Source organism: Lepisosteus platostomus, chromosome 1 (assembly GCF_059453375.1).
Source record: "Lepisosteus platostomus isolate fLepPlt1 chromosome 1, fLepPlt1.hap1, whole genome shotgun sequence".
Taxonomy (NCBI): Eukaryota; Metazoa; Chordata; class Actinopteri; order Semionotiformes; family Lepisosteidae; genus Lepisosteus; species Lepisosteus platostomus.
In genome coordinates this window covers 56,709,993-56,719,500 of record NC_142611.1, presented here as the reverse complement: position 1 = coordinate 56,719,500, position 9,508 = coordinate 56,709,993, and positions in this window count along the sequence as shown.

Sequence of the window (9,508 nt, the reverse complement as noted above, 5' to 3'; positions counted from 1 at the left end):
AGTCCTCTCTACTCCCCCCGTGCCTTCCGTGTGTCAAATAAGAAGAGGATCTCGGTTGCTGTGCAATACTGGGAGACGCGGTTGGTTGTGCTTCGCAGCTGGCTTTTTATTAACTGGACGGGGTACTCGCCGCCCCGACATTTGGTGATTTGAGGAGGACGCTTGGCTGTCAAGTGAGAATCTCTTGCCAGTTAAAAAATGTCCGATTGCGCCGACCTTTTCAACAGAAGTTAGAAAACGTCCTGTAGCTACTAGTGCATATTTTCACATGAGCATTATACTGTGAACTGGTATCCTTTACCGTACAGTGCTACATAGAACACTTTTGCCTGGTTAGAAGCTACTTTATGCATGTAATACAAGCAGAATCGCCGACAGACACGTCTTAATTCATCCTGGAATTATTCGTTTAAAAAAATAATCTTACACTCTGTCCGTCACGCATGTATTGTTGGACAGGGCGCAACATTCGGACTTCAATACCAATGTTCCTTTCAGCGTGAAACACATCTGGTCTGGTCTTGGGGAAGAAAAAGACGCTAGTGCTGACTGGTGTGTTATTTGAGCAAGATGTACAGTACATCTCTCAAGAGGCAGAAGACACAGCAGAGGCCTACTATAGTGCCAAGGTGAACGTCTCCAGCCACAGCCTGTCAGCCCCAAAATAAAAGGAAGTTTTAAGTGGGAATGACAGTTCAACCATTTGCATTTGAAGCACCTCTTAGAAATGTTTTAGGAATAGTTCTCTTTAAAACTGGTTAAAATCAGTCAGATAAAACCACAGACCTGCCAACCTGGGCTAACTATTAAAGAGCTGTTTGAATTCATCGGGAATTTTGTGTGTGCTAATTGGAGATCATAGTGTAGCTCCTGCCCTCCGTGAAGAGAACTGGCTCGCACTGAAATGACTGGATTTTAAAGGCTCTCCTGCTCACACGTGAAGCCCTGCGTGTTTCAATTGAGCGTAATCTGAAATCTTAATCTGAGATTTTACTTAATTCTTGAAGAGGAACATGTTCCAAGTCAATCTGTGCTCTTCTCTCCATTCTTTCATTTTGCTTCTGATCTCTGTATTACATGGGTAATATTGCACAGAGCATTGAATTAAAAACAAATTGTGTTCTTCACGCCTGCAGTGTTAGGAGCATAAGGACATCTGCAAACAAGAGAGGTCATCCAGGTCATTTAGTAGTTGGTAGCTAGTTGATCCAGTTATCTCATCCTGCTGTTTCTTGAGTTTGTGTCTCAGCCCCTGTCTAGGATTCCTCTTCCACCTTTTAACAACTCTTCGTGTAAGGAAGTGTTTACTGTTTCTCAGTCCATCCTAAATGAATTTAGCCTTTTAGCCTCTGATTTTGTATCCATGTCCTTGTTTCACAACTGAACTAAGTAAAAGTAGCCCCCTGAGTTTAAACTATCTCTGCCCTTTAGGCATTTACATGTAAAATAAAATGTACTTTTAATATTTGATACAATGACTGCTACAATCACGTCTACTATTAATGTTATCAATGACATCAAATCGAAGCACTGCTCAATGATGCAGTTACTGATAGCTCTCTCACTGTAACTTTTGTGGAGACAGAACACTAATGACCCATTGCAATTAAACTTTTGATCGTATTTTGCTTCATGAACACAGTATATTATCAGATAACGATGTTAAGTAGTTATTATAGATAAGTAACGTACAAACTCCACATAGACAGCACCCCAGGCTGAGAATTGATCCCTGGGCCCCGGCACTGTGAGGCACTGTGAGGCACTGTGAGGCAGCAGCGCTAGCCACTGCTCCACCATGCCGCCCACGGGCAGATCATGTTCTGTGTAATTGAGACTGCTGTGGGAATGACTGGCACTTCCAGAGTTTTCTGTGCTCCGAGGTGTGTATTGCTCGCTGAAGTGTTGCATTACTAGAAGATATTTTGAGACATTTCGGAAAAGCAATGTCATTTCCAATGCTGGGCCAATGCCATGTGGCATTCCCAGAAGCTGCAGATCGTAGGCTGGGGTCAGGGAGGTCTCTGACTGCTATGATAAGGCAAGAATAGGAGCTGTGGTAAGGAAACGAGAGCAGACAGAGGGGGAGAAAAGCTGCAGCAGAAAGTTTCCCAAGGCAAGAGGAGAAAGGCAACAGTAGCCTCACAGGGATTTGTAGTGGACCTCAGACAGCCTACCCAGAGTTCAACAGTGACACCAGACTCAATCTTTGGTTGATAAAGGGCTTAATACTGCTGGTACTGGAGGAGAACCTCTTGAGAACACCATCTAATTCCCTATCTGAAGCACTCTTTCAATGCCTCGGTGGTAGGGATTGTTATGGCTGTAGCTTTCTTTAGTAAGATACTCTATAAGCTTCTTTAAAGCCGAGTGGGACAAGAAGCAGTTACAACCACAGAGAACAGTTAGCAAGACAGCCAAAGGCTGTGCAGCATCATCCCTGGGCTGCTGTTTTGGTTTTCCACAACATCTTGCCCAGTGTTTGTGTGTCAGAAGGGCCCGAGCTCATACATGACCTGCATAGTGTTGCTGTAAAATGGAGGGATTTTAATGTTGTGATGCAGGCCATCCAAGAAAGCAGAGATGCCATAATGGCAGATGGCAAAGGTTTGAGTGCACTCATGAGTGTTAATTTCTGACACCACAGCAAGGTGAAAACCCAGAACTCTCAATGCCCGCTAAAGAAATTAATGAAGTTGTCAGCTCACCGAAATCTTCTGCAGGCTTTCACACCCACATGATTAAAGCTGACAGAACGTGAACTTTGACCATGAACTTTGACCACTTTGACCATGAGATCAAGCAGGACAGTGTAGGTATCCGAGTCCCTCTCTGCAAATTAAGTTCCCTGCTCAGCCACTAGCACAACCACGACGCTTGTAACAAGCAGTCTGTTTAGCCTGAGTATTGTACCATGGTATTTCAAGTAATAATAAAATTTAACTTCATATAGCGCCTTTAAAAGTAGCATCTCAAAGCACTTCGCAGTAGGTGCAAAAACCGTTTTAAGGATAGCAAATCACAAAATAAGTACGTAAAAGAAAAAGTTTAGAAGTGCATCAGAAGTTAGAAAATGGAGAAGACACAGACACTAATTAAGTTAAAGTCTTTCTGAAAAGAAACGTTTGGAGTCTGGACTGAGACGCACTCAGGGCAGGTGACTCTGATATCCTTGGGGATAGAATTCCAGAGGTTTGGGGAGCAGATTAGAATGTAGTACAATATAAGTATGACAGGGGAAAACCATGTCAATTTTAAGAAGAGAGGAATAGCCCCAAAGGTTGGTTTCTTCTTCCCAACCACACAGCTGTGCACCAGTCCTGCCTCAGCCAAGCCTCCATTCATCATGCTAAAAGCTGAATCCCCCTTCCACCAGCCGGACCCAGCCATGAACGCTAGCTTTTTCGTCATCTGAAGACTCGACGTCTGCTGTGTGGTCTGCAGAGGATGAGTGGTGCCCACTGTGGTCTGCTTGAGGGGGGATCCTGAAGAGAGCTGCTTTGCTAGCAGAGCGCTCGTTTGAAGGAGAAGTGGACTGAAGTCACATGTAGCTTTATTTAAAAGGTGACGTAGACTCCGTGTGGTCAGTACCATTTGAAATATCTTGTTCTACTCATTATTTGATCTCCCTAAGACACCGAAATGTGATGTAAAGATTAGTCTCATTTTTAACTCAGCATTAAAACTTCTGTTGCATTAGTTTGGAGGTGCTGCTGTCTCTGTTATCAGTGTACAGTATATGTGTTGTACGTACAGCGGCAGACAGCTGCAAACGTTTGGCTACCAGGTGTGCTGGCTAGAGAAGAAAACCTCATCTAATGTCTGAAAAAACAAGAGCATTGAGCGTCCTTAAATCCAAAGGGTTTTGAGATGGAAATTGAACACGTTTTTTACTCAGCAAAATGCTAATAGACACACTCTTCCCTTCTGGAAATGTTGGATATTAAAATCGGCCCGTTTTAGCTGTGTTCCGCAAAATTACAGTTTTAGTCAAATCCAAAGGGGCAGTGAAAACAAAACCATTTCACAACATTACAAATGAAAACGGTATTGTTGTCATTAAGGAATAAAAGAAACGTGCAGGTCTACTTCACTTAAGAGACCGATGTTGGACGTATAGTATTATGCACTATCGGGCTGTCGTGATGCCGAAGACGTCTCGCTATGTCCGAATACTCGAAAGAAGAGCTACGTTACAATATAAGCTAACTCATTCATATTGCATCCCAGTGCGTTACAACACTGTGCTCGGGAGCACCGTTAGAACAAGAGGAATTTAGAGAATGTTTCCGATGTGCAATAAAGCCCTTCAAATCCCACATCCTCCAGAACCTTTAAACACGCGCTGTAGAACCGATCTCGAACTTCCAGGCAGCACGTGTAAGGGGGCGTGTAGCCTGTCATTATTGTCCTTTTTCAAGACTGATCATGATCACGCTTCTGTTTCGGACAGTTTTTTACACACGAAGTTACACGGTATAACCGAATCCTAGAGCTGTAGTTTAATGACAGGCTGGTCCACTCATTTCCAATCTTCTCTTCGCACTCAGAGGGACGTAGCTGGATCCTCGCACTGAAGGAAGCGTAATTTTTCTACACATCGAAGAAAGCCTTTATTATTTGGGGGCTTTTTTTGTTCGCAGCTTTCCGTGCTATGTTCATTACGTTACTCGTAAGGAGCTTGGAAACAAACATTAAACAAACCGAAAATGCCCCCCAACGTTTAAGTGTTTATTCTCCAAACCTCCCTGACTTTCATTTTTTATTTTGTTAGAAATTACTCTCTCCACTCACAATGATAACAGCGCTATGAAAATCGCCGTAGCTATTGTTACATTTCAGACCCTGTCATTGGCCGTTGTTGAAACCCCGGCGTGTTCAAGCATTCTTTCTCTCCTGTCTTGCCTGCAACATGGACTTGAACTTCGAGCTGTCTCGCTGCCTCTGGGACTAGTTTATCCACGACCCTGTTGCGCCGGCGGAGGAAAACAATCCAGCGTGTGCGCTGTAGCGCGGATGACGTCACGCGGCTGGCGACAGAATGTCTGAGTGAGGCGCGAGCAGGCTGCACGTGAATGTGAAATCTGGGAAAACAGTGCGAGTCGGGAGCGTGCGGAGAGGGAGGAGGCGGAGAGGCAGCGGCCGCCGCAGCTTAATTTAGACGTTGAATGGCCCTGGGACTGAGGGCTTTCTGCGTGTGTTGATGTGTGGCTGTGTTAACTTTTCTGTTGTGGCTGTATTTTTAAACAGTACTTCATTCAGTCTGCAATGGGAACGTGTCTAGTATCACAAACCCCTTCTCAGACACCGGGTATTGGCAGTTCCCAAAACATTAGCCGCTGTCTGATTTTAATTCCAATTTTTTATTGGACGAGCTCCCTGTGTTTAAATAAACGAGCTGCAAAATGTTACTGTTTTCCAGCATACTAAATTCATACGGCATTTCTAATGGTATCTTGGTCTAAACAGTGAACAAACTTAACTTTAAAATTTAAGGAATCAAACGTTTGAATTAAATTCCTTGAGGTGGTTGTTTTTTGTCTCGGTGGAAGTTGACCAATGCCTGTCCTAGATAACACAAAATCTGAATAAAGATGATTATATACTTTTTGTGTGACTCTGTCTTTGTTCTCCTTCAAAAGGTGTATACTTCATATTGTTCCGATGCTAAAACACAGCGGTTGTTCACAACGAAAGTGAGTGAGATGTCTTGAGAGCTTTGTTCATTGTACCAGTAAGGTCAATGTGCCCAATGCAGCCTCCAGCTTCACTACCACGCCGGACCCTGCTGATCCCAGGTCTGAGGAGAGAATCGAGAAAAGGCTGAGGAGTCCACAAAGGAGGGTTCAGACATCCTCAAAAACATACTAGGAGAAACAGCAGACATTTATCAGGGTTGTCGAAGATAGGAAAATGGAGAAACTGCTGCCGAACAATGTTGCATTTTGGTTTCTACTTACCGAAGCAATTGTAGGATATTTGTTAAATGGACCGATTGCTTCACAGAATTATTTTGAAATGCAGGTGTTTTAACCATAAATCGGAAGACTGACATATGTGAATGAAATATGCATGTGTTGACGCCTAGGTTTTAAACACTGTTATTTAATCTGCAGATAGAGTCCATCTCCTCTCCCTTTGCCCCTGTGGAGCTGCTTCTGCGTAGCTGTCAGAAAACAGCTGTGGGACTCCATCCAGAAGTGGCTCCAGTCCTACTTTCTTGGGTTTGGCCATGACATTTTGTAATGTTCTGGGGCTACGCCTGTCACATTTGTCACTCACTTTGCCTTGCAGTGATAAATCACCAGGGAGTAATAATATCAGGTAATACTTAGACATTTTAGTAAATTTGGTGCAAAACAATACTCCTGGTTCTCTTTCTGGGTGCTGCTAGTAGGTCTAACTCATTGCAGTAAGGTGTATCCGCTAATAACTATGGTAGAAGAATCACATTTCCTTAAGATTTTCACAGAGATTCCATTACAAGTCTACTGTCTTACCCACAGACATCCTGTTTGAAGACTGAGGGAATGCTCTAGTAACACGATTACTAAAACATTTTTTTAATAGTTTGTCGATTAGCTACAAAATGACCTTAATTTTGGAACATTTCAAGAGTGCCTTTCATTGTTCTGCAGTCATAAAGTTTTACACGTGTAATTTTCTCTCAGTGATATATTATGAACCCAGATAATGCAGTTATAATAAAGGAATAAAATAGTATGTGTTTTTTCTTATCTTTTATTATTGTTTTTTCTGCTATTTATGATATTTATGATATTTCTGATTTTTCTTAATCCATATCCTTAAATACAGGACAGAACGTATTTATAGGGGGGCAGTGTGGTGGTTAGCATTTGTGCAGCCCCATGTTCAATTCTGGACCTGGGGTGCTGTCTGTGTGGAGTTTGTATGTTCTCCCCTTGTTCACATGGGTTTCCTCTGGGCGCATCTTAAACAGATGGTATTTATAGGAATCACTTTTGAGTTTTTTCTCATTTCTGTGCTCAGATGTTTTTGTCTGAGCCAGCATATACAGATGGATAACCAGACAAAAAGAGACATAAATGACTCCACCCTCTTCTGTACAATTCTCCTTGCTCACAGGCTTTCCAGTTAAACCATAGTTTGGGTTTCCTAAATTCTCTCCACTGAGAACAGGATTACCTAATGGGTTGTGTTCATCTTATGGTGGTTATTCAGCGGTGATGTAAAGTGTTGTGGCAACACATCAGTTAATTTATATGTTGAATACATGCCTTTTATAAGAATTGCTTTCTACAAGCCGCTCTGGAAATCCTGTGCTAACTGCTGTTGTACTGTAATTGAAATGCTGTCTCTGATGTTAGTCCTCAAGCTAGCTGTAGGTCATACATGAAATACAAATCACAGCAATTGAGTTTGCCCTTGTTAAAGGGGATCACCCCATTCAGGGGGGAGTGACAGAAATATTTGGAAAGTATGTTCAATAGCTGTTTGATCGTTTTAGAAAGGAGAGATTATGGATTTAATTTTGTAACTTTGTTACCTAAATACACATACAGTCATGGGATCCCATTGATGCACAAATTCATTTTTTATAATGAATTGATCTTTAAAAAACAGTCCTGTCTCTTTCCAAAAGGACTGTTAGTGGTCTTCCCACCCACCCCGCCCCCTTTTTTTTAGATGAGAGAAGAAAATGTTTGGATATAAAACAGCTGTTGAAGAAGAAATTCCAATCGAAAGTGACAATAGATCTATGAAACCAGGCAGCTCTTGATGGTTTACAGAGAAACGAATCTTTGAATGCAGAAGGCCAGCATGTTTTCAGTTATCTTATTAGAGGTGGGATTCGACTATTATTAGTAAATGTAGAATCCACCAAGAATCCTTTATGTATTGCTTTTATGCAATCATTGAGCATATTATGATATTATGATATAGAACTGGACAGAGTTGTTGAAGGCATGTGTTATACAGCCAGTCTGTATAACTTACATTGTTATCCATTGTTACATTGTTATCTTTGTGTGACTTACATTACAAGAACTTTATATTTGAACACATTAGTCTCGCATAGAAGACACGTCTGACTTTGCCCAGTGACAGGTTGTATATATATACTGAAATTACTGAAAATAATCTTATTATCCCATGGACCAAGCGAAGGCTGACTCCACAATGAATAAAAGAAAGGACACAACGTCTCAGCTGTTGAGCCTTCTTCACACACTTGTGTTCCTCCTTTGTATATTTCACCGTGGAATGAACCTTTACTTGTTTCTCAGTAGCCAAGACATGTTGACACAGCTCCCCACTTGAACATCTTACTATTCCATGTACAGTAGCTATCTAGAGGTTAAGAGCCTGTGCTCAGGGAGCAGGTGATTTTGCACCAGGGCCCCCATCATGGGAGATGAAGGTGATGGAGCTCCACCTGAAGTCCTGGCTTAGAGACTTATTTCTACATTAGAAGGATCATGGCATGAGGAGTAGGGCAACCAGCTCGTTAACCTTCTGATTCCACCGCAGCTCAGGAGGGACTGGCGTCTGTTCGAATGACTAGTGTGCTATTTGTATACCAGACCCATCTAAACTGAGAGCTCAGTTCTCCCATGGATCATTGTCTACATCTAAAAATCACCCTTTAGAATCATACACTTTTTTAAACTGGTGATATCTAGGACAGCAAGAAGGGTGGTTCTTTCCCTCTCTGTTATTGGGGTATGTCTGTGGGTCCATGGCGTATGTCTGTGGGTATAAGGGGTATTCCTGTGGGTCCGTGGGATATGTCTGTCCATTCAGGATTTGGGTGCGATGCAGCTGCTGAGACAAGTCTAATAGAGTAAATAGAACAAAAGGGCTCAATGTGTTGTCCTGGTAGCTCTGTATCTCATCCTGCCAATTCAGCAGGAACAATCTGTTAGCAAAGCATTCAGACAGTTCCAATGTTCTTTCCAGACATAGTGTACGTTTATATGTTTCACAGACTGCGATATAGTCCCGCTGCCTTAAGGCAAGAAGCTCTTGATCAAGACAGGCTTGTGAAGGCTCTTCAAGCCACTGAGAAATAATATAAAGGTCGGAACCGACATGCAAATGTGATCATTTTTATTTGTATTATTTGAAACGATAAAACAAAGTTTCATGATGTTAAGGTGACCCAAACTGTTCACCCCACGGAGCAAACGTGAAGTACTATGCAGGTGACTTAATGTCAAGCCTGGTTTTTAAAAGGTCCGTCCCTGTATAAAGGCTTTCAGTCAACAGTTAACCTGTTATTATATATCAGACCGCAATGTGTGACTCAGAGAGTCACAATCTCTGAATTTTGTTCCTTTGGAACTGAAATAGTGGGGCAGAGTAATTGAAGAATCAAGTTGTCTTTCGTGAGAAATTGCTATGAAAACAAGTGTGTAACCACTGTAGTAAAAGAACAAGGCTGGCTCTGGAATTAGCCCTGAATGCTCACCGGCTACCCAGTGCTAGAGATGCAACCTCAGTTTATCATCTGGAAGAAAGAAGA